Source organism: Chrysemys picta, chromosome 12 (genome assembly GCF_011386835.1).
Source record: "Chrysemys picta bellii isolate R12L10 chromosome 12, ASM1138683v2, whole genome shotgun sequence".
NCBI classification, from domain to species: domain Eukaryota; kingdom Metazoa; phylum Chordata; order Testudines; family Emydidae; genus Chrysemys; species Chrysemys picta.
In genome coordinates this window covers 29996928-30010498 of record NC_088802.1, presented here as the reverse complement: position 1 = coordinate 30010498, position 13571 = coordinate 29996928, and the positions used below count along the sequence as shown (strand labels likewise).

Sequence of the window (13571 nt, the reverse complement as noted above, 5' to 3'; positions counted from 1 at the left end):
CATAGATCCGTGGATTTTAAGACCAGAAGGGACGATTAGATCATCTAGTCTGACCTTCTGCATAGCACAGGCCAGAGAATTCCACCCAGTTACCCCAATTTGAGCCAATAATATGTGTCTGACTAAAGCAGATCTTCCAGATGATACCAAGCTGGGAGGGGTGGCAAGTGCTTTGGAGGATAGGATTAAAATGCAAAATGATCTGAACAAACTGGAGAAATGGTCTGAAGTAAATAGGATGAAATTCAATAAGGACAAATGCAAAGTACTCCACTTAGAAAGGAACAATCAGTTGCACACATACAAAATGGGAAATGACTGTGTTGCCAGCACAGAGTGCCCGAGGCAAAGCAACAGCGGGTTCGTTTTCCGGTGTGCTTCGCGTCAATAAACACACCAGGTGGAGAAGCAAACAAAGTTTATTTGGGATCCCAAAGCGGTGCTAGGAGACAGGCACGTCTCAGATCAAGCACATTAACAGGAACAGTTTTTCTTCTTTTATACATTTTGCAGTTAAGCCTCACCCCCCCCCTTTCCCCTCTAGCCCTCCCTTTCTCCCCCCCATTCCTCCCTCTACCCCTCCCGTCCCTGGTAATAGTTAAGTCATTCTTGGCAGCTATAAGCCTAGCTTGTTAGTAACTTCTTTAAACCATTATCTTGTCCTTTTTCCCTTCAGCCAGAAACATGCAGGCCTCATTATTACCGCTTGAGCAGGGGGTTGCACACAGATAACTGGTTGCTTACATATTCCAATTGCACCTGGCTTTTGAGGTTGATTAGAGTTTAAACATGGAAAGATAGAGTTTGGTTCACTTAGGCCTAGTGCAGGAAGGCTTCATTGACACTTTGTGGCCTTCCACCCTCCCGAGTTACCTAGGGTGATGCCTAGTGACGTCAACAACTCCCTCCTTTGAGAATACTCAACAAGCTTTTGGCTGAGTTTTCTCATATTCTGTGGACAAGATATGATTAAGTGCTATGAAGCTGGAGTCTTCAATGAGAGGGTATGCCGGGATTTTTGAGGAACAGGGGGGGCACAAAGCTTACGGAGGAGCATTTTAAAACAAGCAATCAGGAGGAGGGTGACCAGGCACAGTACCACACTTGTGAGGAGGAGACGCACAAGGCCACCCCCCAGTCCTCCTAGGTCAGGCAACCAACTTCAAAGGGAATCGAAAACCGTGGGTTTCCTTTCCTGGGCCTCCCACTGCTAAAAGCCCGTTTGGCTGACAGGACGTGCTTGTTAATGTCCTGTGAGTTTTCTGGAACATAAGTACAACATTCATTCCCAATAAGGGCACACACCCCGCCCTGGGAGGCTAAAATATAATCTAAGGCCTGTCTGTTTTGCAGGGACAGCAACCGGAGCTGGTATAGCTTTGAGTTAAGGCTCTTTTTTATGGCTAAGGTCTTATTGGCATACTTGGTGAGAAACACAGAAAGCCTACGATAAAATTGAGTTAGCCATCCCACCCCATAGGATGGGAGGAGGATCATACCCAACCTGTCTCCTTCCTTAATGGGCTCTGAGGTGGCATACAAAGATTTATGCTGCCTGGGGTGGCCAGGGGTTGTCCCTTAATGCATACTGGGATTCAATGATACAGTTTTGTGACAAGGGGGTACCCGAGGTATTTCTTCCCCTACTGAACCATCCCCAGCAGATATCTGACCAATTTTGGGGGACCACCCTCCAGGGTAACCCTGCTGCGTGGTGCGGGATTTGGGAGCATACTTAGCAGTTAGAGAGGTTAAATTCTTGGGCAAAGCAAACCTTCAAGGACTCATATGTGTTTGTTTCCAAGTTAGTAGGGATCCCTTTCCATCCCACATGTGCCTGGGGGGAAATGGGAGGTAACGAGAGGAGTGTCCCTATGGCAAAGAGTACCACTGTGGCGGACCCTGGACCTGAACTCATGCTGGGCAGGTGACCCTAGGGCCTAACAATTACAATTCCCCAAATACCCACAAAATATCAATTACCAATAGTAGGCAGATTAAAAACAAAAGGACTAGGCCACCAGGTTAGGCTGGCCCTGTGAGAGTAAACACAACCAACGCTTAGAGTTTTCACGGGGAGTGCACTGAGACTGTCCAAAGAGACCACAGGGCATTCCCAGCAGGCCTTATTGTCTTTTGAATAACAGTTTAAATCTCAGGTCGTCGCTGGTAGTCCTTTTCCGTAGGCTGGACGGTCCACCGTTCAGGAGCGGGCACTGCCTTCAGACGGGAGTGATGAATCCAGTTCTTGTGTCCCTTGACCTTTGCTGCTGTGTGGGAGACCAGCAGGACGGTGTGGGGTCCCTTCCACTTCTCTTGGAGAGGCTTGTCCTTCCAGGTCCGAACGAGAACGGAATCGCCTGGCTGCAAGGAGTGGACAGGGGCATCCAGCGGGAGAGGCTGCAAATCTCTGGTATACCTGTGGAGAGAACAGAGAACAGCAGACAGAGAGCACATATACTGAGATAAGAAACCACAGCCTACCTCCCACTCCCCTGCCAGAACCGGTGTACCATTCATAGGCCATGCCCTTCCAAACATAATCTCGAAGGGACTGAGCCCTAACCTGCCCTTTGGGAGAGTGCGCATGCGGAGCAAAACAAGGGGTAAGGCATCAGGCCACTTAAGGGAAGCCTCTTGGCAGACCTTTGAGAGGTGCCGCTTAAGTGTCTGATTTGTGCGTTCCACTACTCCACTGGCCTGCGGTCGCCATGGAGTGTGGAACTTCCAGGGGATTTGCAGGGCATCTGATATCTTCTGAACAACTTGGGATGTGAAGTGTGTTCCGTTGTCAGATTCCATCCACTGGGGGAGTCTGAAGCGGGGAATGATCTCCTTGACAAATTTCAGAGCCACCGTCTTGGCAGTGTTGGTGGTGAACAGGACTTGGAAAGGGCCTTTCCAGTGTGGAGCCAAAGCAGTTTTTCGTTGATGGACCTTATGTAGACTCTGTCTCCTTATTTCAATGAATGGCAGGGCTGCTAGGGTCTTTGGGTAGCACTTCTTTTATCTGTGAGAAAAGAAACCTAACACATTTCATTAATGCCTGACAGTGTTTTGCAGATCTCATAGTTGCTTGGGCACATTCAGGCCCCCCTTTTCTTGGTTGTCAGCCAAGTCTTAGCTCTGGGCAGTGTCCTTGGATGGTGCCAGCATCTTATCTTTGGACTGAGCTTGCTAGCTATATTTTTCCCCTCAGATAACTCGTTCTGTTCTTTTTCCTGCTCTCCTTCTTGGCTTCTTTTAACTTACAAAGGAAACTTCCACTCTTCACTCATACACCTTTTCCCAACAATGAACACATACACATTGCCATTATCCAGCAAAATAACTTCTATACAGAGCTTTGGAGCAACAAACCAGGATGAGCACACCCACTTTTGAGGAGTCCAACAAAGTTCAGGAGGCTCACAGTGGCTTTAAGGCAAGGGGTGAGACCCACAGCAGCAATCAACAAGTCATCCACATATTGCAGGAGGAGGACCCTGTCCTCATTGTCCCACTCCTCCCAGTCTCTGGCCAGGGCCTGGCCGAACAGAGTGGGGGAATTTTTAAATCCCTGGGCCAGCACTGTCCAGCAAAGCTGCTTTTTAACCCTCCTTTTGTCTTCCCACTGGCTCCACTCTGGGGCTTGCAAAGCTGAGGGCTCAGTTGCAAGAGTCATTATCCAGGCATTCTCTGGGGGTAAGGTGAGGGTTATTTAATCTTGGGTGAAATGCAGGGTGGCTCCTAAGCGACAAAGCAGGTCCCGTCCCCGTAGAGGCGTTGGACAATCAGGGAGGTAAACCAGTTTGTGAAATAGAGTTTTGTTTCCCAAAGCACATTCCGCTGGGGCATATACTGGGCACTTGGTTCCTTTCCCTGTGGCACCCACCACAGTGAGGGAGTCTGACACAGGCAGCTGCAGGGGTTGGTTTACAGCAGTTCGTGCAGCTCCAGAGTCTATTAAGAAGTCTATGTCTGAATCTCCCACCCGCATTTTTACTCGGGGTTCCGGGGGCAGGATAGTCCGTCTCCCCTGACACCCCTATTCTTGATCCTCCGCTGCCATCATAGGGGTACCTTCCCTTTCGGGGCACTCATTTTTCCAATGTCCCTCCTTTCGGCATATGGCACACTGGTTGCGACCCAGACGCCTTTCCTGTGAGCCAGGGTACCCACGTCCTCTCATTCCCCGGCCCCTTCCACCTTCCTGGAATTTTCCCCTGCCACCGGCCTGTACTGCTGCAACCATAATTTTCGCTTGCCTCTTTTCCTTTTCTTTAGACACAACCTGCTTACGCTCCACCTCAGACAGCAGGGTCCGCATAAGGACATTACAATCATTCCCGTCAGGCTTACAGCTAGCCAGGCACCCTTCAAAGACCAAGATAAACTTGCTTGGGTTCATAGAGAATTCCCCTGCCTGTGCCTTAAAGGCTGCTAGGTCCACCAGGTTAAAAGGCACATGGGTGTAAACCTGCATAGTAGTGGCCTGATTCCTATCTGAGCCATGTCTGGACACCACGGTCTCACTGATCAACGGATAAAATTCCAACGAGGGGGCAATCTCTGGGAGCTGAGACACCTTGTCTTTATATGGTGGGGGTGTGATAGCCGAAGGGGACACCGGACCTGCCATTACAGCTGTGGGGGGGTTCTGGGGACTAACAGTAGCTACTACCGAACCTGTCGGAGTCAAATTACACTTTTGCAAAATATCTAACCTATCTCTTAGCAACATAAACAACTGTACATACATATGTTCATTCCATTTACCCGTTTGCTGACAAAACAGAAGTAATTGAAGGATCGTGTTATAATTAAGTGATCCTTCCGGTGGCCACCTTTCCTGGTCCTATAGCTGATATTGAGGCCAGTCTACTGTACAGAATCTTTTCAGTTTACTTTTAATCAATGGATCCGATCCAAACACTTTCCAGTTCACCAGAATGCATTCCAAGAGTGTACACCTTGCCCTGCCTGCACTACTCTGTCCCTGCCCCGTAGGGAGACACTGGGCGTCCCCAGGTCATAACAGGTAGACACTGGGCGTCCCCAGGTCAAGACAGATAAAGTCCCCACTGGACTGTTCCTACCTTATCCAAGGGTCCGGTTCTGCACCGTCGCCCTATCCACGGGACCGGTTCCCCACCGTCGCCCGCAGCTGCTTCTCCACTACTCGAGCGCGTTGCACCGTTGTGCCCTCCGGGGTCGACCAAACCATGTCTCCGCCGAGGCCCCCAGTAAAGTCACCGGTGCGCGCTGGGCGTTGGTCGTCGCCGCAATCTGTCGACCTCTGAGAGGGGTCCGGGCAAGGCTAAATTTCAGCCTCGAGCCCCACGTTGGGCGCCAAAACTGTTGCCAGCACAGAGTGCCCGAGGCAAAGCAACAGAGGGGTTCGTTGCCCGGTGTGCTTCGCGTCAATAAACACACCAGGTGGAGAAGCAAACAAAGTTTATTTGGGATCCCAAAGCGGTGCTAGGAGACAGGCACGTCTCAGATCAAGCACATTAACAGGAACAGTTTTTCTTCTTTTATACATTTTGCAGTTAAGCCTCACCCCCCCCCCCCCTTTCCCCTCTAGCCCTCCCTTTCTCCCCCCCATTCCTCCCTCTACCCCTCCCGTCCCTGGTAATAGTTAAGTCATTCTTGGCAGCTATAAGCCTAGCTTGTTAGTAACTTCTTTAAACCATTATCTTGTCCTTTTTCCCTTCAGCCAGAAACATGCAGGCCTCATTATTACCGCTTGAGCAGGGGGTTGCACACAGATAACTGGTTGCTTACATATTCTAATTGCACCTGGCTTTTGAGGTTGATTAGAGTTTAAACATGGAAAGATAGAGTTTGGTTCACTTAGGCCTAGTGCAGGAAGGCTTCATTGACACTTTGTGGCCTTCCACCCTCCCGAGTTACCTAGGGTGATGCCTAGTGACGTCAACAACTCCCTCCTTTGAGAATACTCAACAAGCTTTTGGCTGAGTTTTCTCATATTCTGTGGACAAGATATGATTAAGTGCTATGAAGCTGGAGTCTTCAATGAGAGGGTATGCCGGGATTTTTGAGGAACAGGGGGGGCACAAAGCTTACGGAGGAGCATTTTAAAACAAGCAATCAGGAGGAGGGTGACCAGGCACAGTACCACACTTGTGAGGAGGAGACGCACAAGGCCACCCCCCAGTCCTCCTAGGTCAGGCAACCAACTTCAAAGGGAATCGAAAACCGTGGGTTTCCTTTCCTGGGCCTCCCACTGCTAAAAGCCCGTTTGGCTGACAGGACGTGCTTGTTAATGTCCTGTGAGTTTTCTGGAACATAAGTACAACATTCATTCCCAATAAGGGCACACACCCCGCCCTGGGAGGCTAAAATATAATCTAAGGCCTGTCTGTTTTGCAGGGACAGCAACCGGAGCTGGTATAGCTTTGAGTTAAGGCTCTTTTTTATGGCTAAGGTCTTATTGGCATACTTGGTGAGAAACACAGAAAGCCTACGATAAAATTGAGTTAGCCATCCCACCCCATAGGATGGGAGGAGGATCATACCCAACCTGTCTCCTTCCTTAATGGGCTCTGAGGTGGCATACAAAGATTTATGCTGCCTGGGGTGGCCAGGGGTTGTCCCTTAATGCATACTGGGATTCAATGATACAGTTTTGTGACAAGGGGGTACCCGAGGTATTTCTTCCCCTACTGAACCATCCCCAGCAGATATCTGACCAATTTTGGGGGACCACCCTCCAGGGTAACCCTGCTGCGTGGTGCGGGATTTGGGAGCATACTTAGCAGTTAGAGAGGTTAAATTCTTGGGCAAAGCAAACCTTCAAGGACTCATATGTGTTTGTTTCCAAGTTAGTAGGGATCCCTTTCCATCCCACATGTGCCTGGGGGGAAATGGGAGGTAACGAGAGGAGTGTCCCTATGGCAAAGAGTACCACTGTGGCGGACCCTGGACCTGAACTCATGCTGGGCAGGTGACCCTAGGGCCTAACAATTACAATTCCCCAAATACCCACAAAATATCAATTACCAATAGTAGGCAGATTAAAAACAAAAGGACTAGGCCACCAGGTTAGGCTGGCCCTGTGAGAGTAAACACAACCAACGCTTAGAGTTTTCACGGGGAGTGCACTGAGACTGTCCAAAGAGACCACAGGGCATTCCCAGCAGGCCTTATTGTCTTTTGAATAACAGTTTAAATCTCAGGTCGTCGCTGGTAGTCCTTTTCCGTAGGCTGGACGGTCCACCGTTCAGGAGCGGGCACTGCCTTCAGACGGGAGTGATGAATCCAGTTCTTGTGTCCCTTGACCTTTGCTGCTGTGTGGGAGACCAGCAGGACGGTGTGGGGTCCCTTCCACTTCTCTTGGAGAGGCTTGTCCTTCCAGGTCCGAACGAGAACGGAATCGCCTGGCTGCAAGGAGTGGACAGGGGCATCCAGCGGGAGAGGCTGCAAATCTCTGGTATACCTGTGGAGAGAACAGAGAACAGCAGACAGAGAGCACATATACTGAGATAAGAAACCACAGCCTACCTCCCACTCCCCTGCCAGAACCGGTGTACCATTCATAGGCCATGCCCTTCCAAACATAATCTCGAAGGGACTGAGCCCTAACCTGCCCTTTGGGAGAGTGCGCATGCGGAGCAAAACAAGGGGTAAGGCATCAGGCCACTTAAGGGAAGCCTCTTGGCAGACCTTTGAGAGGTGCCGCTTAAGTGTCTGATTTGTGCGTTCCACTACTCCACTGGCCTGCGGTCGCCATGGAGTGTGGAACTTCCAGGGGATTTGCAGGGCATCTGATATCTTCTGAACAACTTGGGATGTGAAGTGTGTTCCGTTGTCAGATTCCATCCACTGGGGGAGTCTGAAGCGGGGAATGATCTCCTTGACAAATTTCAGAGCCACCGTCTTGGCAGTGTTGGTGGTGAACAGGACTTGGAAAGGGCCTTTCCAGTGTGGAGCCAAAGCAGTTTTTCGTTGATGGACCTTACGTAGACTCTGTCTCCTTATTTCAATGAATGGCAGGGCTGCTAGGGTCTTTGGGTAGCACTTCTTTTATCTGTGAGAAAAGAAACCTAACACATTTCATTAATGCCTGACAGTGTTTTGCAGATCTCATAGTTGCTTGGGCACATTCAGGCCCCCCTTTTCTTGGTTGTCAGCCAAGTCTTAGCTCTGGGCAGTGTCCTTGGATGGTGCCAGCATCTTATCTTTGGACTGAGCTTGCTAGCTATATTTTTCCCCTCAGATAACTCGTTCTGTTCTTTTTCCTGCTCTCCTTCTTGGCTTCTTTTAACTTACAAAGGAAACTTCCACTCTTCACTCATACACCTTTTCCCAACAATGAACACATACACATTGCCATTATCCAGCAAAATAACTTCTATACAGAGCTTTGGAGCAACAAACCAGGATGAGCACACCCACTTTTGAGGAGTCCAACAAAGTTCAGGAGGCTCACAGTGGCTTTAAGGCAAGGGGTGAGACCCACAGCAGCAATCAACAAGTCATCCACATATTGCAGGAGGAGGACCCTGTCCTCATTGTCCCACTCCTCCCAGTCTCTGGCCAGGGCCTGGCCGAACAGAGTGGGGGAATTTTTAAATCCCTGGGCCAGCACTGTCCAGCAAAGCTGCTTTTTAACCCTCCTTTTGTCTTCCCACTGGCTCCACTCTGGGGCTTGCAAAGCTGAGGGCTCAGTTGCAAGAGTCATTATCCAGGCATTCTCTGGGGGTAAGGTGAGGGTTATTTAATCTTGGGTGAAATGCAGGGTGGCTCCTAAGCGACAAAGCAGGTCCCGTCCCCGTAGAGGCGTTGGACAATCAGGGAGGTAAACCAGTTTGTGAAATAGAGTTCTGTTTCCCAAAGCACATTCCGCTGGGGCATATACTGGGCACTTGGTTCCTTTCCCTGTGGCACCCACCACAGTGAGGGAGTCTGACACAGGCAGCTGCAGGGGTTGGTTTACAGCAGTTCGTGCAGCTCCAGAGTCTATTAAGAAGTCTATGTCTGAATCTCCCACCCGCATTTTTACTCGGGGTTCCGGGGGCAGGATAGTCCGTCTCCCCTGACACCCCTATTCTTGATCCTCCGCTGCCATCATAGGGGTACCTTCCCTTTCGGGGCACTCATTTTTCCAATGTCCCTCCTTTCGGCATATGGCACACTGGTTGCGACCCAGACGCCTTTCCTGTGAGCCAGGGTACCCACGTCCTCTCATTCCCCGGCCCCTTCCACCTTCCTGGAATTTTCCCCTGCCACCGGCCTGTACTGCTGCAACCATAATTTTCGCTTGCCTCTTTTCCTTTTCTTTAGACACAACCTGCTTACGCTCCACCTCAGACAGCAGGGTCCGCATAAGGACATTACAATCATTCCCGTCAGGCTTACAGCTAGCCAGGCACCCTTCAAAGACCAAGATAAACTTGCTTGGGTTCGTAGAGAATTCCCCTGCCTGTGCCTTAAAGGCTGCTAGGTCCACCAGGTTAAAAGGCACATGGGTGTAAACCTGCATAGTAGTGGCCTGATTCCTATCTGAGCCATGTCTGGACACCACGGTCTCACTGATCAACGGATAAAATTCCAACGAGGGGGCAATCTCTGGGAGCTGAGACACCTTGTCTTTATATGGTGGGGGTGTGATAGCCGAAGGGGACACCGGACCTGCCATTACAGCTGTGGGGGGGTTCTGGGGACTAACAGTAGCTACTACCGAACCTGTCGGAGTCAAATTACACTTTTGCAAAATATCTAACCTATCTCTTAGCAACATAAACAACTGTACATACATATGTTCATTCCATTTACCCGTTTGCTGACAAAACAGAAGTAATTGAAGGATCGTGTTATAATTAAGTGATCCTTCCGGTGGCCACCTTTCCTGGTCCTATAGCTGATATTGAGGCCAGTCTACTGTACAGAAACTTTTCAGTTTACTTTTAATCAACGGATCCGATCCAAACACTTTCCAGTTCACCAGAATGCATTCCAAGAGTGTACACCTTGCCCTGCCTGCACTACTCTGTCCCTGCCCCGTAGGGAGACACTGGGCGTCCCCAGGTCATAACAGGTAGACACTGGGCGTCCCCAGGTCAAGACAGATAAAGTCCCCACTGGACTGTTCCTACCTTATCCAAGGGTCCGGTTCTGCACCGTCGCCCTATCCACGGGACCGGTTCCCCACCGTCGCCCGCAGCTGCTTCTCCACTACTCGAGCGCGTTGCACCGTTGTGCCCTCCGGGGTCGACCAAACCATGTCTCCGCCGAGGCCCCCAGTAAAGTCACCGGTGCGCGCTGGGCGTTGGTCGTCGCCGCAATCTGTCGACCTCTGAGAGGGGTCCGGGCAAGGCTAAATTTCAGCCTCGAGCCCCACGTTGGGCGCCAAAACTGTTGCCAGCACAGAGTGCCCGAGGCAAAGCAACAGAGGGGTTCGTTGCCCGGTGTGCTTCGCGTCAATAAACACACCAGGTGGAGAAGCAAACAAAGTTTATTTGGGATCCCAAAGCGGTGCTAGGAGACAGGCACGTCTCAGATCAAGCACATTAACAGGAACAGTTTTTCTTCTTTTATACATTTTGCAGTTAAGCCTCACCCCCCCCCCCTTTCCCCTCTAGCCCTCCCTTTCTCCCCCCCATTCCTCCCTCTACCCCTCCCGTCCCTGGTAATAGTTAAGTCATTCTTGGCAGCTATAAGCCTAGCTTGTTAGTAACTTCTTTAAACCATTATCTTGTCCTTTTTCCCTTCAGCCAGAAACATGCAGGCCTCATTATTACCGCTTGAGCAGGGGGTTGCACACAGATAACTGGTTGCTTACATATTCTAATTGCACCTGGCTTTTGAGGTTGATTAGAGTTTAAACATGGAAAGATAGAGTTTGGTTCACTTAGGCCTAGTGCAGGAAGGCTTCATTGACACTTTGTGGCCTTCCACCCTCCCGAGTTACCTAGGGTGATGCCTAGTGACATCAACAACTGCTTAGGAAAGAGTACTGTGGAAAGGGATCTGGGAGTCATAGTGGATCACAAGCTAAATATGAGTCAACAGTGTAATGCTGTTGCAAAAAAAGCAAACATCATTCTGGGATGTATTAGCGGGAGTGTTGTAAGCAAGACATGAGAAGTAATTCTTCTGCTCTTCTCCGCGCTGATTAGGCATCAACTGGAGTATTATGTCCAATTCTGGGCACCACATTTCAGGAAAGATGTAGACAAATTGGAGAAAGTCCAGAGAAGAGCAACAAAAATGATTAAATGTCTAGAAAACATGACCTATGAGGGAAAATTGAAAAAAATGGGTTTGTTTAGTCTGGAAAAGAGAAGACTGAGGGGGGACATGATAACAGTTTTCAAGTACATAAAAGGTTGTCACAAGGAGGATGGAGAAAAATTATTCTTCTTAACCTCTGTGGATAGGACAAAAAGCAATGGGCTTAAATTGCAGCAAGGGTGGTTTAGGTTGGACATTAGGAAAAACTTCCTAACTGTCAGAGTGATTAAGCACTGGAATAAATTGCCTAGGGAGGTTGTGGAATCTCCATCCTTGGGGATTTTTAAGAGCAGGTTGGATAAACACCTGTCAGGGATGGTCTAGATAATACTTAGTCCTGCCTTGAGTGCAGGGGACTGGACTAGATGACCTCTCGAGGTCCTTCCAGTTCTGTGATTCTATGATCTGAAGCCATCCACCCCTTCCCCTGGGAGTTTATTGCACTGGTTAATCACCCTGACTGTTAATATTTTTTGCCTTATTTCTAAGTATAATTTGTTTGATTTTAACACAGCGATTGGTTCTTGTTGTGCCTTTATCTGCTAGATTGAAGAGCCCGGTATCTCCTCCCCATTAAGGCACTTAACCAGGTAATCAAGCCACCTCTTCATCTTCTTTTTTGATAAGCTCAACTGATTTAGCCCCTTCAGTCTTTTAAGGAAGAAACACCTTCCATGAGCAGGTTATTCCATTATTAACTTTGTCTCAGACCCTGTGGATGACCCACTCATTGGAGGGTTTTAAAAACAGGGTTGACAATCGCCTGTCAGGGATGGTCTGCAGGTTTCCTTGGTGCTGCTTCAATGCAAGGGGATGGACTAACTAACTTGAGGTCCCTTCTAGCCCTACATTTCTATGATTCAAATCAAAGCTTGAGCATGTGAGCTGATGCTCCCTGTCAGGGATGTAGCTACAGGGATCCTGTGTCATGCTGTGCATATGGCCCTACATTGCCTGAAATTGCTCCTGAATATCAGCTGCTTCTGAGGAAGTTGCAATAAACCCCTGTAGCCTTGCCCCTCCACTTGGAATGACAGTGGAGGCAATATTGGCTGTTCTCTTCCTCTTCTGCCTCATATGCAGGCACCAACTGGGGGCCTGGTGGGGCCCACAGGGCAGTGTGGCTAGGGCTTAACACCCCACTGAAATGCATGGGGCAATTCCCTCAATGATTGTATCAGGCTCTCAGCAGACTCAAGCAATCATCGCTATGAGTTACATTTGGTTCATGTTTCTGAGGTTTTCTTCCCAACCACAGGGGCTTCAAACTAACTATTTTTTAAAAAATGGAAGTTTAGATTCTGATCTGATCACTGGACTCCAGGATCCTGTGCCTTTGCCTTAATCTGGCACTGCCATAAAGGTGACAGATGTACCTTCACATATACCGGGGAATTAACACCCGGTCAGAGCCTACCTTCATTTACACCCATTCAAACGCATTTATTTCAACAGAGCTACTCAGGCAGCACTTGAGACAGCTTTTTGGTCCCATATTTTGCCATTAGGATTCAGGTTGACCTCTTTACTGTTTTAATATCTTTTTCTCTTTGGGGTTATTTTGACTCAAACCCCACTAGAGTCAGTGAGAAGCTTTCTATTGTCTTCAAGAGGCTTTGGATCACCCCATTGTTATTTGACATAAAAAACCCAGTCTGAGGCAGGTCTGTCTCAGATGTTGTGTAGACAAAAAAACTACTTCCTTGGCCTACAACAAAAGGGCTGTTTTGTTACCTGTGTGGGGAATTTATCTGTTCAGGCCACAAAATCTGCTTCTCTATTTTCATATCTTGCAAAAATCCTATCCCTTGGAACAGAGCGGGAGATGTTCCCCAGTACAGGAAGGATTAGGGAGTGTTAGGGAAAAGGGAGTGGGGGATGGTCTCAGATGCCTTTTTTGCTTCAGTCTTTACTAAAAAGTTAATTGTGTCCAGATACTTAATGCAATTTATATTAACAAGCTGGAAGGATCTCAAGTCAAAACAGGGAAAGAACAGTGTGATGGGTTGCCCCCCTTTCCGGGGTGCCACCTGATGCACTGAGGCCCCACTGAACCCACCCATTCCACAAGCCTGGGCTCCCTCACCCTGTCCTGCTGCGCCCAGCCCTCAAGCCTTCTCTAGTACACACACAGATAGGGACACACTCAGATGTAGAAGCTCAGAGTTTGCAATCAGCTCTGTGTGGGAAGGCTCCACTCGGAGATTGCCTAGCACTCAAGTGAACACAGTCTCCGGAGTGTAAACCCAAAATTATATTGTCTTGTGCTGTATAGAGATCTATACAATGTAAGCTCATGAAATTCGCCCCCTCCCTCAATGTGGAGGAAGATA

General features: G+C 49.1%; 1 long non-coding RNA gene across 2 annotated transcripts; it reads right to left on the bottom strand.

The window, feature by feature from the left end:
• Positions 1-403: 403 nt before the first annotated feature.
• Positions 404-10936, bottom strand: LOC135974466 (uncharacterized). 2 transcript variants are annotated; one of them, XR_010591723.1, is made up of 2 exons: positions 5079-10936; positions 404-3010 (listed from the first exon to the last, which is right to left on the bottom strand). It is a non-coding gene; the product is annotated as an uncharacterized LOC135974466 (long non-coding RNA). The 2 variants fall into 2 exon arrangements; XR_010591724.1 differs by having other exon boundaries at positions 404-2419.
• Between the last annotated feature and the right edge of the window lie 2635 nt (positions 10937-13571).